Here is a 16,986-nt window from a genome sequence, read left to right on the forward strand (position 1 = left end):
GTCCAAAGATTTTCTCATACACATGTTTCTGTCCAGTGAGAGTTGCTGTTCTGCCATTCCACATCCTAAAGCATGCGTAGTGTTTTGTTTTTGTCAGTTTTTCTGCATTTCTTATTAATGTCACATGGGATCACTCACAAAACTACAGTTGAGTATGTCTGGAGAATACATCAGCAAAATGGTAGAACAAGTGAAAATAAAAGTCTTAATTTTCACACATTTTCTTTTGATCCAGGAGAAATATTTTCTTAGTTCTAGTTTGTGCAGTTACAGATAAGATATGTTAGGACTTCGGTCTTTGATGGATAGAATGGATGTAGTGTTCAAATCTATATGGAGCATTAGCTTTTACCAATATGTGTTCTAGATATATTGGAACTTCCATTGGCCTCAAACAGAATGGAGATGTGTCTGTTTGTGTATGTATGCATATGTATGATAAAGAAGATAAAAGTCCAAAACTGATGATATAGGAAAGAAAATTCAGCATGAAAACTTACTTGGTTATTTCATGTAGTTTACCATTGGGACTTCAAAAATGGACAGAAGATATAAATTTTTCCTCATTTTTTGCATTATAATTATTGTAGAATAACATTGAAACAAAACAAAATTATGTGAACAAAAAAGAAAATATGAAGCAAATCAACATGGTTTACAACTTATAAGTTACATGAGGACCTTTGTCCTCTCCAAAATTACTTGGCACCATTGAGGCAAGAGCAGCAGTGAGTGATTCATCTTTTAGAATCTGATGTCAGGGTTCCGACCAATGCCCTAATTAAATCATGAGCCTCAAGCTAAGTTTCAAAAGAAATCCAGTTATTTATTAGGAGCTTCATGTCGGCATGATCCAAGTGAAGCCAACTCTGACTTCACTTAATTAGCGCCTTGGCTCTGACCCTGTTTCCCCCTCCCCCCAACATTCCCAATGAAGCAATTTTGCGGGTTGTAGAACTCACTCACTCCTGCCACTGTGGGTCCCCCTGGAGATGACCTTGATGTTGCTGCTGGATTATGCTTTATTTTGACTGAAATGCAAGTTCCTCGATGCAGCCACAAGGCTCGATTTTCTCATCGCTCTGCCTATGGCAGCTCAAGAGCAGGTCAGGAAAGCTTCGCAAGTTGACACCTGATACTAATCTAAAAGTATTCATTTAAAACAGCATATTTTTCTAATAATTTGAATAGCAATGAAGTTAGGCCAAAATCAAACACTCCAGCCCATATGGTTAGCTCTTGTTTCAGGGAAGAGTACTTCTTTCAAGTTACGTACACAAAATTTGCAAAATCAATGGTGGTGCAACACAATATTTAGTAAGCTTTAGAGAGAAATCTAATCTATAGTAAGTAAATTTCAGCTGATTTTTGCTTTTGCTTTAATCTTGTTTTCTTAACTTCCTCTTTTACCAATTTGGGTGTCCGGTAAGATACAAAGTACCATACTTTTCGGAGTATAAGATGCACTTTTTCCCCCTTAAAAGAAGGTGAAATTTGGGTGCGCTGTATACACCAAATGTAGCCCTGCCCACTTGCTGGCCCTCACCCTTCAGTGATTTTTGGCCATCCGTTTTTGACCTCCGCTGTTTTAGACCTGTTCCAGGTTGTGGGGATCACCAGAGCACATCTCCGCCTGGAACCGCCCAAGAACGCAGTGTGTGGAAGCCAAAAATGCAATAGACGGAGGCTGAAAATGTGATGCGCTGAGGTGATCGGCGGTGATGTTCCCTGCAGCCTGGAACGTTCAGAGGCCAAAAACGCAAGGCATGGAGGCAGCAATAGTCTGTGGCAATCCCTGCAGCCTGGAACAGCTGATTGGGGGTATTCCAGGAGGCCGATCCACCCATCAATCAGCTGCTCATGCTGAATCAGGCTGCAATAATGTGCTGAAGATGACCAGCCTGTTTGCTATCTGCTGCAAGGATGCTAGCCAAATGAATACTGATGGACGCTGGTAGGCAGAGGCAGAATTATTTTTTCTTGTTTTCCTCCCCAATAACTAATGTGCATCTTATACTCCAGAGCGTCTTATACTCTGAAAAATACAGTATTTGCTTTAATACTTGAAGCAAATTGGTATGGTCAACATAACAAAAATACATATTACTTTTAATAAAATATGCATCTACAGCTGCTTTATTACCTTATGTGCTTATCTGTATAATGAAAAAGATGCCTATAACTGCCTAGACTTTTTTAAAAAGTGTTGTTTGAAAGTTAATTCTTTCTAACATACAGCAAATTTGTTAAATATCAAAGATGACATAAGCCTTCTGGGATACCTTCCATGGTGCAGTCCAGGAACCCTACTAGATGGCTTCATTTGTAAATGTTCTAAACTATGTGGAGAGATTTGATGGGAATTATGGCTGTCCAGATACTCACCCAACCACACTGACAAGTATGAATACTGAGAGTAGCACTAATTAGCTAGAGGGCAGTAGACTTGGAAGTGTAATATCCGTGGTTGCTAATTACAAGAAAAACTAATGGAAACTTTGATAGGTTAATGTCTGTTTGGTAGGAATGCCTTGAAGGGAAATTTTCTTTCTTAAACAGACCCTTATTCAGAATGCTTCAATCAAACACTCAATTTGTATTGAAAATGTTTTTAAACATTAAGTAAAGTTAGATTTTTATCCATGATTATTTGTCCCTAATTGGTGTTCAATATGTCTTGACACTTGACAGCTGGCATAATAAAGGTATTGCTTCTCTGGATACTAGATTTTTAAGTAAAGAAGCACACAAGTTTTCCTATAAAGATGTAACTACTGGGTTTTCTATTAAAGAATGAAAAGGGAACGAAATATTTGCTTCTCCAAATAGAGTCTAGCCAGGAAGTTGAAGTTCTGAAAGATATCAAAGAGTTGGAAGGGATCATTTAGGCCATTTCTCTACTTAGTGGAAGATTTCAAATTAAAAGTCTCAAAAGTTCGCTTCTCTGAATTATTGGTAAAATTGTTCTTACAGTTTGAAAATTTTTAACATTTAATTATTATTATTATTATTATTATTATTATTATTATTATTATTATTATTATTATTATTATTATTATTATTATTATTATTATTATTATTATTTAATTTGTATACCGCCCTTCTCCCAAAGGACTCAGGGCAGTTTACAGCCAAGTAAAAACTACAATCAATAACACAATACAGATAAAACAATAACTAAAAAACTTATTCAAATTTGGCCCCAATTTTAAATACATTTAAAAACCATAAAACCCAATTAAAAATTAAAAACCCAATCATAACGTCTAAAAATTTTATGCCAGTCCTGCGCGGAAAAATAGGTATGTCTTCAGCTCACGGCGGAAGGTCCGAAGGTCAGGGAGTTGTCGGAGTCCAGAGGGACGTTCGTTCCATAGGGTAGGAGCCCCCACAGAGAAGGCCCTTCCCCTGGGGGCCGCCAACTGACATTGCTTGGCTGATGGCACCCTAAGGAGTCCCTCTCTGTGAGAGCGCACAGGTCGGTGGGAGGCAAACGGTGGCAGTAGGTGGTCCCATAAATAATCCGGTCCTAAACCATGGAGCACTTTAAAGGTGGTAACCAACACCTTGAAGTGCACCCGGAAGACCACAGGCAGCCAGTGCAGCTTGCGCAGGATTGGTATTATATGGTATTATATGGGAGCCACGAGCAGCTCCCTCTATCACCCGCGCAGCTGCATTCTGGACCTCCGGGTGCTCTTCAAGGGGAGCCCCATGTAGAGAGCATTGCAGTATTCCAGGCGACAGGTAACAAGAGCATGAGTGACTGTGCATAAGGAATCCCGGTCAAGAAAGGGGCGCAACTGGCGAATCAGGCGTACCTGATAAAGCTCTCCTGGAGACGGTCGTCAAATGTTCTTCAAAAGACAACCGCCCATCCAGGAGAACGCCTAAGTTGCGCACCCTCTCCATTTAACCCTTTTATAATTTAAACTCATCATTCTGTGTCCTATAGATCCAGTAATAGGAAAGAGAGCTTGATCTCTACTGTATATCTCTTCAGATATTTGAAGAATATTTATATTTCCCTTCCACTTTCTTAAAGCTAAACACATTCAGTTTCTTTAAGCTCTCTCTGTACCATTATGTTCTAGTTCCTTGCTCATTCCTGTTGACCTAGTTTGCAGCTATTTCAATTTATCTGATTTTTTTTCTAGCCCTGGAATTCCAGAACGAAGGATGTGACCCCCATCAATGTAGAATGGGCACAAATGCAAAATCATATCCTGTGAGCACACTGGAAAAATAAGGCAAACTGACAAAAGTATTTATGATTTTAGGAAATAATGTGCCATTTTGTGCACTTGTTAACTCTGTTTTTCTTTTTACTATTAATATGGATTTTCTTTAGGAGAAAAATCCAGAAAAGGGGAAAAAATCTATACCTATGCATACACATGCACATGCCACGTGCACGCGCACACACTTAACTTTCTCTTAATATGTGGGACAGCAACTCCCAGAATTCCCATAAATGTTGGGCCAATTGCTCAGGGATTGTAGAAATGGTAGCTTCACATAACTATGGGCCATTAGGTTGGAGAAGTCCATATATAATTTTTTATTATAAACAATATAATTCATTGCGTGCCTCTCAATACTCCATTGAAGTTGCTTGAAATAACATTTCTTGGCTATATACAAGACTATTGAAGGCTATTTTGGAAAAGTTGTGGTACCACTTGTTCCCCGAACAGTGAGTGAGGTCATTCAATTAGCAGACATCCCACCCTGCCCTCCACCCTTTATATTAGAATTACCTCCATTGTGCAATTCATTTACATGTGCGTACACATATGAGCAGCCACACAAGTATAAACCAGAGCTGAAAGATTTACGAGGGGGCTTGAACTGGTCAATTGTAACAAACTGGGGAAATATACTAATCAGAGGCCAAACAATAAATCATCAGAGTCTTGAATCAGAAAATAGAGCTTAGCAGGAAAACTGAACATAAAGAGGGCATTCTGTGTAAATAATAATTGCCATGGGAACTTCTAAGTACTTGAACTTCAGAATAGTTTGGGTAAAACATCTATGGAGACATTTTTCATCCATTATCTCTGGAAATTTCACAGAACCAAGGGATCCGTTCTGTACGTTTTTAGCCCATATTTGACCCCTTTGTCTGAAGGAACAACAATGCCAATGGATGCAGTTGTTGATCTATTTGGAAGATCCCCAAAAGCTGAAGCTTTGGTTCCTTCCTTCCACTCTAAATCTGCAATCTAAATTTGGAGTTAGTTGGAATCTAATCTAGACATACAAGATTTCTCATTTCCGAGGAATAAGCCCAAAGTTGAGTGTGTGAACATTCTCTGAGTTTAGAGAAACCCAGGAAGATTTTATGAGAGCATTCCTATATGCAGTCTGAATACTTTGCAAGATGTATTTAAAAAGTGTCCTCACAAAGACACGTTTGTGCAAATACTATTTTCTGCTGTCATAAAAATATCTGGGGGTAGCAGGAGTTCCAAAAAAATCGATGGAACCATGACCGTGTGATCGATTTCATGTGCAATGCATGCAAAAGAGGGGCAAGGTTTTAATCACACAGTTACACATGAAAATCTTAACATTTTCGACCCATTTGCAGATGTTCCTATCAGTGGAGAGCAGATGAATTATAGATTTTATTTATACAAAGCATTAGGCTAGAAAGCCTAATAGACACAACACCTCTTGACCAGAGGTGGGTTTCAGCAGGTTCTGACCAGTTCTGGAAAACCGGTAGAAGAAATTTTGAGTAGTTGGGAGAACCAGTAAATACTACCTCTGACTGGCCCCACCCCTGTCTATTCTTTGCCTCCCAAGTCCCAGCTGCTCAGGAGGAAATTGGAATTTTGCAGTAACCTCCCCCTGGAGTGGGGAGGGAATGGAGATTTTACAGTATCCTTCCCCTGCCATGCCCACCAAGTCATGCCCACCAAGCCACACCCACAGAACTGGTAGTAAAAAGTTTTGAAACCCACCACTGCTCTTGACTCAACTCTGCACATAACTTTTTAACCAACCTATGGTGCTCTACATGTTAAAATTTCAAATTGGCCACCCTTTGTTGAAACCAGAGACTTGTAATCGTTTGATTGCATGCTCGTTTAATATTAGTTATGGACTTGATTCACGGATCACACAATTGCCTTAATGCAATTTTCTTTGATTTTGGCTTAATGTATTCGTGTGAAGAGCCACTGTGATCTGTAAACTACAATTTATAGTTTAGTATATTGCATCAATTAGCTGTGATGTCCTAAATTATGATTGTACCAGTTTAAATGATGTGTGATCTCAGACAGAGAACAAAAAGGGTTGAGAAAGAGCTCTTCCCAGAAACAGAAAATTTAGTGGAAAGCTCTGTCATAATCCTGCTCTATTTTCTATAAATGCATGTAATTATGAAAACATTTGGAACCAATATTTTTGTTTCTCTGCAGAGTACCCAATTTAAGCTTTAAAAAGAATTTGACATCCCAATATAAAGGCAGAACAGCCTTTAGACATTGTTAATATGTATTTAGCATGTGTCTAGAAGTAGCTGGTAATAATTTACAATAGTACCAGAAAGACAGTTTGCTAATGTTAAAAGTGATTTCCTTTAAAAAGTATTTCAGTCAGATTCCAATGTTACACAGCGAAGATGTAATCAAGGTGTGTGCATGAATGTGTAGTCATTGCTGAATAACTCATTTTCCTGGAGAAATTTAGAGGAATTATTATTACCTCCATTCTGGGTAGAGCATTTCAAAACCATTTATGCTGTTGAAGTGGGCTTTAATTAAAACCTGAAAGTTCATGTGGATTTTGGAGAATTTATTTATTTATTTTTGAAAAGTGCAAATGTCCTTGAAGAGTTTATTGTGTTCTGGATTAGCCCTTTACAGAACAACCCTCAGAAGAAAATTGTTCTTCTGCCAGACTTGTACCCATGATCAAGAACTCAGTCATCTCTTTCTACACTCAGTGTTTCCCATGAAAGATCTCTGCTACTATCCTTAATATGCCCCCATCTTGAATACTTGAAACCAAAGTTCTTTGAATTTGAAATTCGTGGTAGGAACCCTCCCACGCTGTAAACCAATCATAGTATATCTGCATTTTGCCTTTTCTCTACCATATTTGCCTATTTATTTGCCCACAGCAGCACTGCTTATGTGCCCATTGTGTGAGAAGCAAGAGAACTACCTTTCATCAATTTATTCCCCTTGCCAAATTTTAATCATCTTTGTTTGACAACTATCTATTGACGTCAGTTTAATAGCTCAGGGGGGTTTCCAGAAAAGTAAAGGCAAGCCTCTACTCAAGCCTACTTGTAGAAATGCCTGAATATCATAAAGATCTCAGAATTTAGTAGGTGACTTATTGCTTAGACAGCAGAAGCACCTGTAATACCATTATCACTGGCTTGCAGTGATGAGGACCTTCATTATGAATCCATCACTTGGCAAAATCAGACTATCCACATGTTAAAACAACCATAATAACACTTAAGAAAAGTTATTACTCTATGTAGCTATCTTTTGAATTCCTTCAGTTCTTGCTCTTTATCGCTGTGAGCTTGCTTCAGGCAGTAGAATGGCTTATATACTTTACTGCACAATTCATTAGTGCTAGAAATGTAAACTGTATATGCAATATTGGGAATGATAACTTGAGGGTATATGTAGATTAATTAGCATAGCAACCAACTAATTCAGCTCCAAGTTGCATCCGATTCATTCAGTACGTCAACCTCCTCCAGTGTACGTAGAAGATAGTCTTGGCCAAATTTCTGATGAGTCTATTAAGAAATGCTGATGTAGCAGTTCACTTCACCCTCTGCTTAGTCACAAATGTGCCTCTGTTAAAAGATTTTCCCAAGTTTCTAATAGGAAACAACAATTCAACAGATGTTGCATCGGTTTGAAGAGAAACTGTGTTTTAAAAACGTTTCAGTTCAGGTGTAAAGAAAGTTGCTTTACAGTCAGACCATTTCTTATCCCTTCTGAAGATGTAGCATGGCAAAACCCACTAAACTTAAAGCATATGTTTTCTTTGAATTATTAGAATTGCAGTTGTAATTACAGGATTGCCTGCCTTAGATTGCCCCCTCTTCAGCTTCACTGAACCGTCTTAGATCATAAAAGCTTCAGGTATGTATTATCTGAAGCTCATCCAAAGCACTGTAAATAATAACTCCCAACTGTCTTGTTCCGAGTTACATACATTTTGGACTGTAAGACCTTGCTTCCTATGAAAATTGCTGGGCAGTTTCTGTAATTTTTCTGTTATACATATGGTGGTTAAAATTTTAGAATTTGCAAAAATTGGCAGTCTGCTATTAAATAAAAATAGCTTTCCCAACCTGTTGCCTTCCAGATAGCACTTCTAATGTACTGAAGAAATTTAAGAGTTATACACTCAATATAGCTGCAGGAATTACTGTAGGATGATAAAAATTGAACTGGATTTATAATTTGATATGATCAGAACATTAAGAAAGGAGACCAGGACTAGAAAGTTTTTTATTGGTGTCAGGATTCAGAAGAGCTTTCTTGGATCTTGTATTATATCAATTTGCTCTTCGGTTCTGATTCCCACTTTCAATTTTTGATTCCTATCCAATGATTGTCTCTAGCTTGATAGGGGTTTGCCAAAATACAGGCAAAGCTCCTGTATTTTTATTATTTGTATTTTATTGACATTGTTTTATACAAAAAATATTTAAAACCTTGAATGTTCCAATTAGTATTGTAATCTGTCTAAAATAATATTTATTAGAAGTATAATAAGCAAAGAAAGAAACATATTACATAGAAAGGAAATATGGGAGGGAAAATTTATAACAGAATTTAGTAAAAATCAAATGGAAGGACTAATAACAACAACTAAAATAGTTTAAAAAACTGAAAATGAATAAAAATAAAAATCTGGAGCACCAGTTGAACAGCATTGGCTTTGCTGGCTGAGGGACTCTGGGAGTTGAAGCCCACAAGTCTTAAAGGAACTAAGGTTGGAGACCCTTGTTCTAAGTAATCTTTGGAATTTGAAATGTTCAGTGTGATTTTTACTAGTTGTAATTTTGTTATACAGAGAGAGTTGTAAACATTATATTCCATCACTTCAGACTTTTTAATGTGGGGTCAGCTTATCAGAAGCTTTAGGGGGCACTATTGTGTCATACTGAAACTAGCATAAATATCTATTTCTTATATTTAGACTCTCCCTATTCTCTTGCCTCTCATTTCTCCAACTGAGGCTTCATTCTCTTGCTTTCCCATAAGCTCCCATCAACTAATCATTCTGGGACGTTATTAGACTGTAATTTATCTAACTGTGTGGATTTGAATCATGGGGAAAATGTACCTATGTGGTTGCTAGGAGTCAGAAATGGTTTGACAGGATCTTGTATGGTTTGACAGGATCTCAATCAGTTCGTTTTAGATTTGGAATAAACCTAAAGATTAGGCTTGTTCAAGGCTTTTGAAAATTCTGTATTGGTTCACACAATATAACTAACTAGATTAACTGAACATCCAAAAAGTTATTTTTAACTTTATTTTGTACCTTAGAATATTATATGAGCCCACTAGTTTACAATTCAGGACATTCAGTGAATTTAGAAAATGTTTGAATATAGTCACCACTATATTCAGTATGGTGTATGAGACACCAGCTCAATAATCATAAAAATGGAAGATATCTTTGAACCCTTCCTACTGTATTTTTATTCTATATTACTTCCTCCCCCATGGGTCCATGAGGAAAAATCTAAAATACCAAAAGAGCTCTTAGAACTGTCTTTTAAATGTTTGAGTTTGACTGTCCTGAATAAATATATTCAAACAATCAGATCCTGAGGCATCCTGTGGAGGGGCTCCATCTACATCTAAAGATCAGGGCAGTTGCTTCACCTTCCACCCAAAAACCTTGGATTTGCTGAATTGCATATATTGTAAAGGAGAAAATTTGTAGCTCATGGTTGAAATGAGGGGTCCTTGGTGCTCTCTGAGCTTGGTTGTTTTCTTGCAGATGTTTCATTGCCCAAAGTAATTAACATCATATTGACGATGTTATCCAGTTGGGGTAATGAAACATCTGCAAGAAAACAACCAAGTTGAGAGAGCACCCTACACATATACATACTGTATATATACATATTCTCTTATTGGGATGATAATTAGATTCACATTTTCTTTTCTCCTTCCAAGAATAAATATTTTAGGGTATTGTGATCAGGAATCTTATGGCAATGAGGAGATTCTGTCACTCAATGAGGCTGTATTAACCCTGTCCACTATGAAGCCACAAATAGCCAATTTTACCTCTTCTGTGACTATAAAGTGACCTCCAATAAATCTGTTCTGCTGCATAATTGACAATGGTCTACCTGAGTCAAGATTTCCATTCTTTTGCTCATCCAAAGAAACAAGGCATTCTTTAATCCGTCATGCAGAATTGATCCATTGCTTAACCTTATGCCAGAAAAATTCTTACTTGAGTTAGCAGCCAAACTAAGACAATAATAACCAAAATGGAATGCTTTGCTGCTTAGTGTCAGTAAAGTTTATTGGTTCAAGAAGGTACACTTGGGGCATCTGAAAGATGTCACTTCTTTATACCTATCCTGACAGTTGTGATTAGTCCTGTCCCCAGCCAATACGATGCTTGCAGAGATCTGTCCTTTGCCATATCATTGTTCCATGCATGGAATGTGTACTTAACTCTGTGTGACAACAGGATGTACTTTGTGAATGGGACTGTTGCATCTCAGCAGGCCTTATCCTGTCCAAATACAAAATAAATAAAAAGAAGCCAAACAGGCATCTTGAGAAAACACAACAAATAGCTCACAATTGGTCATCTGTGAAAAAGGAGAAAGGTAAAAGTCCTGCAGGTTCAGAGTAACAGACAATGTTTTCTCAAAGATTTTTGTTTAATCAGGTATGTGTAATAAGACTGGAAATATATATTTATGATTACTATGAAGCATTTATACCAGAAATAGTATGTGATACAGCTACAAAGTAAATGGCACCTTACACATAGAAATTCTACAATTGGGCAAAACACTTCAGTTTTAGACCAGATCCTTGCAGCCAAAGGTGGTGGTTGTGCAGTAACCAGGAAGAACGCTGCACCTTGTTACTTGAGAGCCAAGGAAGAAATCCATTCTGCACCTTCAGGACCCCAAAAGCTGCAAGATGTCAAGGACTTTCATCTTTCTATGGCCTTTTGTGCTACTGGGGGAAACCTTTCCATGTTAAGGACCAGTTCTGCTAAGCCCTTCTCTAAAGGGACGACCAAAAGGAGCAACTCGAACTTACACGTATGGACTTGCCTCAAGCAACTGCTCATCACACTTAGCCACTCCAATATATGGAATTATGCTAATATTATGCTTCTTGGCACAAAGTCAAGTTGCTAGCAGTTGGTATATTAAATGATACTGCTACATTGTTGTCTGCTTATCTGTATATAATGTCCCATATTCCTTTAACTAGGGGGAAGATTTTTTTTCCTGAGCTGTATATAGAGTTGATTGATTCAATAGACTTGCATTAGGTTTTAGACTACTCCTACATTGGCCACAAGCTAAAGGTCAGAAATCTCTAGACCAGTGGTTCTCAACCTTTATAGTGCTGTGACCCCTTTAATACAATTCCCCATGATGTGGCGACCCCTTTAATACAATTCCCCACGATGTGGCAACCCCAACTATAAAATTATTTTTGGTTTGAATTTATCACACCTGAAGCCGTATTGGCTAGAAATCTGAACTGCTTGCGATTGCCTTGACGACGGAGGCATTAAAGCGGAGACTCCTCCCTATTAAGTTTATCACGCCTGAAGCCAGATTAGGCTAGCGATTGGGAGTGATTGCAGCTGGCTTGAGAGGGAAACATCAGAGCCAAAATTTCTCTCTTTTTTAATTCATCGCGCCTGAAGCCGAATTCGGCTAGCGATTTGAAGAGCCTGCAGCTGGCTTGTGGAGTCAACCATTGGATTCTTCGACTCACAAGTATACTTCCCATATTTCCGATGGTCTTAGGCGACCCCTGGCAAATCATCATTCAACCCCCAATGGGGTCCCGACCCACAGGTTGAGAACCGCTGCTCTAGACTGAGCAGTCAGTTGAAATGTGGAAAGGCACCAAAAGAGATGTTATCCACCCTAAAGGTTAATAAAAGTGATTTGTCCTCAGTATTCACATATTACACATGGGCAAAATGACCAGATTCACTCAGTATTGGGGTTTGACTATAATTATCCCAGTTTTTAAAAAGGGGAGAAAGATGATTTTGATAACTAGCAGCAAATACTATTATTAAAATATAGGCAAGTCACTTAAATTGAAAATTTTGGATGAAGTTATAAAATATTATAGATGAATAGGTGGGTTTCATAGCTGCCAAAAGTACAAAAGAGCAGGAATTTTCATTGCACTATTTGGTAGAAAAATAGATAGCAAAATTATTGTCTGCCTCCTCTATTGCATTTATTGATTTTAAGTAGACATATGATCATATCTCCAAAACAAGGTAATGGAAAAAGCTTAAAAGATATAATAATTATATCAACTCTTTTCTCCAAAGTGTATGAAAATATAACTTTAAGATATAATAGGGTAGGTCAACTATATAATTTGATCCCTATTTATCTCAATCTTGAAGTTAACTCACAGCTGGTAAGTACAACATTGTTACAGCCAATATGTGGCTCTAAGTACTATGAGTCCACTCACAGTATAATCTTCCATTTTTGTTTGTTATGATTTTAACTTCTATCGTCTTAAATCTAAGTTCATTAGAACTTCTCCCACATACTTCAGCCAAGTTTTCTTTGGAACCAATTGCTGTACTTTCCAACCTACAGGGTGTGATTTTTCAAAGCAGTTGATAAGGAAATCATCATGGGGCAAATGTGTCCAAACTTTTACATTCAATGTATCTGAATTTCACAGGCTATAATAGGCTGTTTGCAGCACCATTCTTTCATGTTTTGATTTTGTGTTTTTTATACATTAACATCCCTAATATTAGGGCAGTCAATATATTTTGAATATTTTGAGCTCTCTCAAATAATTTTGAAGCAAAGTTCAAGATTCTGCATCATATAACAGTATTGGTAGATAGTATTATCGACTGATAGATGCACACGTCAATAGCAATGTTTTATGCTACTTTTTTCCAAAGCCGCCATGCACGGGTTCTGAAGTCTGAAGCAATCTAGCCAGTTGATTTGTTGATATTGGCTGTTAGTTATTTTGTTCTTTAAATTGTTCAAGCTGAACTCAATAAACTTCAAAGGTTTCCTGAGAGCCAATATTTGTAGATACCTTAGTACTGTCAATATTGATAATAAAGCTACTGTATGGATAATCAGCAGTTTTTAAAGTAAGATTTCAAAATCTTCTCTTTCACTTTCTGTAAAAATCATGCTCTTAATAGCTAACATTAGATCTATGATGAATTCATCTTGCCCAAATCTGACACCATACCAATCAAGATTTTCAACATGATTGCACTGATCACAGTATTGAACAGGAAGAGAGATTATTTGCGGTCTTATATTAGCACATACAAGAAAGTCTTCGGATATATTGACATTAATGGATGGATATGACTTTATGATTTCTTATGTACCTGCAGAAGGCTATTATTTTACCAGGTATTCATTCTGCAATGTTGGCTGATGGATACTATTACATGCCATTTCAATGTCAACAAATGCAACAATGAGGCTCTTTCCATACATATTGTGTTATTGAACAATTATTTAGTACAAATATTTGACCACAGCATTCGCTTTCAGGAAATCAGCTTATTTGTAGGATACAGTAGTTGCCTTTGAAGACTTTATTGATTAGTTTCACAAATATATTGCCTGCAATTGAAAATAAGCTAATCCCACAGTAATTCTTGCATTCTTGACTGCCTCATTTTTTAAAATTGTAATTTATTGTCTATTTCAATGGATTTGGTGTTTTTGTGGCTTCCAAACCATTTAAAGGAGTGGAACAAAAAAAAATTAATACATGATCTTCAAATTTGAAAGCTTCTGCCATGAATTCATTTGTTCCAGCAGTTTTCGCTCTTTGTAATTAATGAATAGTCACTTTTATTTTTGAGAATATGGACTTATATTTTTGAAATGTTCGTTTTACTGATTCTACTGGAGTATCTTCCTGAATAGGGTGACTTTTAAAAAGTATCAAACACTTTTGCTAATGATTCAGTTCTGCAGTTCTATAGCATACAAAACTGCTTTCTGATTTTCTGACCTTGTTGTTTGAATATTGAAATTATATGAATATTGAAATTTACTGCATAATATGAGGAAAGACTTCAATATTCTTGGCAATGTGTGGCTTTTTCAAATTATTCTATTATCTATTATCCCAATAGGCAATCTCTTCTGTTTTGAAACAGGTACACATTTATTAAGTTGTCACATTTTTGAATGTGCACTGTTTTTGTTTGTCAATTAGTGCTAGACATTCGTCTGAAATCCATAGTCATGTTCACTATCTTGCTACAGAACAACTTTCTTTGGCACATTCTTTATTAATGAGAAATTATAGTTGTTCTATATGTTGTGGCATGACAATAGTGCTTGATCACTTACATCTTGCAGATGTTTAAGGTTGGCAAAACAGTTAGTAAGTAGCAGTTGCAATTTTTGCTGGCAAGTAGGATCTTGTAGCTTCACCCAGTCATAACATTTGGGTGTGGCTAATTACAAGCAATTTGTTTCAATTGGAGTTGTAGGAACAACTGTACAAGGGATGATTAGAGCCAGAGTTGGTGCCTCTCATTGACCAGATATCCATGAGTGATGTTTAAAAACTTCTGTTTGTTAGGGCATAATTAAGGACTTACATATCTTTTCCACTGGGTGAGTTTGTTTCATGTATTGTTTCAGTGGATAATGAAATAAGCTGTTTCCAACTATTATCTCATTTGCTGCTGCAAATGATAGCAGGCATAGGCCATTGTTGTTCAGCTCTCCAGCAACAAATTTGTCCAAGACATTTTTTCTATCCTGCAGATTTTTAACAACATGGAAATTTCGGTTACCAGTTATCAGAAATAATTCTCTCCATAGCAATGAACCCAGGATTATTTGTATATGTGCATAGAACTTGTCTTTTGCCTTATCTGTATTTCTTTGTAGGAATATAAACTGCAGTTATGTTCATTTTTATTGTTCAAGCAACCAATGGAACTATTAATTTAAATGGTTATTTAATTGGAAATTCACAATACTTGCCAAACTATGTAATCTATAGCAAAGCCAACACTTTTGTAGGTATTTATCACATCCAGACCAAGATAAGAGCATCCAGTTGTCACTTTCTGGTCTGTGGACATAGATATTTCCAGATCCTATGAGACATAATTCTGACAATGCCACAAATAATATTTCATATTGAAATAGACCATAAACAGACATGTTTTGTTACGTCTGACCTGGAACTAGCTTGAGCATTTCAAGTAGCCACTTTAAAATGTTTTCTTGACTTCACAATTCTGGTTGGCTGCATAATTTTCATCAGCATCATGACCTCATCTGCTAAATCTCAGATGTGATGTATGTTTTTCCTTGTCCATGACCGATTTATGATTCCTCAGCAGGAAATCCAATCTCCTTCTTTATCCAAACTTGAAACAGGCAGACATTGCAGTGTAATAGTCCCTATCAAAAGAGAGTTAAATAAGACTATATTATTAATGAGGAGCCAGATTGCTGGAGAAATACGCTGACTCTGTAAACCACTTAAAGAGGGCTGCAAAGCACTGTGCAGCAGTATATAAGTCTAAGTGCTATTGCTATTGTTGTCTCATTGTTATTTAATTCCTGTATCAGTCCCATGATCAATCATTTAATTAAAACAGAATTTCATCTACAAAATATGGCAGGTGAACAGGTACACTGTCATGTTATTCCACTGAATATCACAGGTAAGTTGCCGTGTTATTATATGCAGATGATGCAGGGATACTATCACTATCACTGATAGGGTAAAGCAGATGTTTAGTCTATCATTCTTCTTTAGAGAGAAACAGCTACCGTGAAAATGCAGTACAAACAAGTTTATGGTATTTTCAAAAAGATCTAAAATGTTGACCTGGACCATTAATAGGCAGAAATTGGTGTACATGCTTTGTTTTAACTACCTTTGAGTGTTATTCCATTCATTTGATCACTGGAAAGCAATTTTTATATACAATCCAAAAGGCTCATGGCAATTTGTTTACTCTTTACTCAAGGTGATCCTGATTTTGTCCAAATGCCATTAAGATTCATGCAGTCAAACTCCTGCTGCACTTCCTTTATACAATTATAGGAAATCTGATACCTCTATCTAAGATGATTCAATCCAAATTTCTAATGAAAGGATTTCAAGGAACATTTGGTATTCCACATTTAAAACTCCACTTGGAGGTAGCTCTGATAAAAATTGAAATTAGAGCCCAGATGAGATATTTTGCTTTTGATTAAGCAAACGTCTCAACACAAGGACAGTGGTAGATCTTTATCATGCTTCCTGGAAGCTCAGTGTAGACAGAATAATGTTTCAGGAGTTAATACAAATTATCATTAAGGAAACAGAGGTGTTGATTCATAGACTTACAGTTATGATCATGTAGCTCTTTGGGCAGTCCTGCCTTTTTTTCAGAGTGGTCAGTAGTCCTGAACTCAAGAAATTGTCTCATAGATACATTCACTACTCTAGAAAAGAGAAGGACCAGGGGAGACCAGGGGAGTCTTCCAATATTTGAGTGTTTGCCGCAGAGGGGAAGGGGTCAAGCTATTTTCTAAAGTACCTGAAGGCCAGACAAGGAATAATGGATGGAAACTGAACAAGGAGAGATTTAACCTGGAAAGAAGGAGAAATTTTCTGACAGTGAGAACAGTCAACCAGTGGAACAGCTTGCCTTTGGAAGTTGTGGGAGCTTCATCACTTGAGACTTTCAAGAAGAGATTGGACTGCCATTTGTCAG

At 37.0% G+C, this 16,986-nt stretch overlaps 1 long non-coding RNA gene across 1 annotated transcript in view; it reads right to left on the reverse strand.

The window, feature by feature from the left end:
* Nucleotides 1–2,425: 2,425 nt before the first annotated feature.
* The window catches only part of LOC131200453 (uncharacterized), a 43,456-nt gene continuing 28,895 nt past the window's right edge, over nt 2,426–16,986 (reverse strand). The window contains exon 3 of the long non-coding RNA XR_009155622.1: nt 2,426–15,676. This is a non-coding gene — a long non-coding RNA (uncharacterized LOC131200453). The remainder of the gene's footprint in view (nt 15,677–16,986) is intronic.

The sequence above is a fragment of the Ahaetulla prasina genome, chromosome 6, assembly GCF_028640845.1.
Source record: "Ahaetulla prasina isolate Xishuangbanna chromosome 6, ASM2864084v1, whole genome shotgun sequence".
In the NCBI taxonomy this organism is placed as follows: Eukaryota; Metazoa; Chordata; class Lepidosauria; order Squamata; family Colubridae; genus Ahaetulla; species Ahaetulla prasina.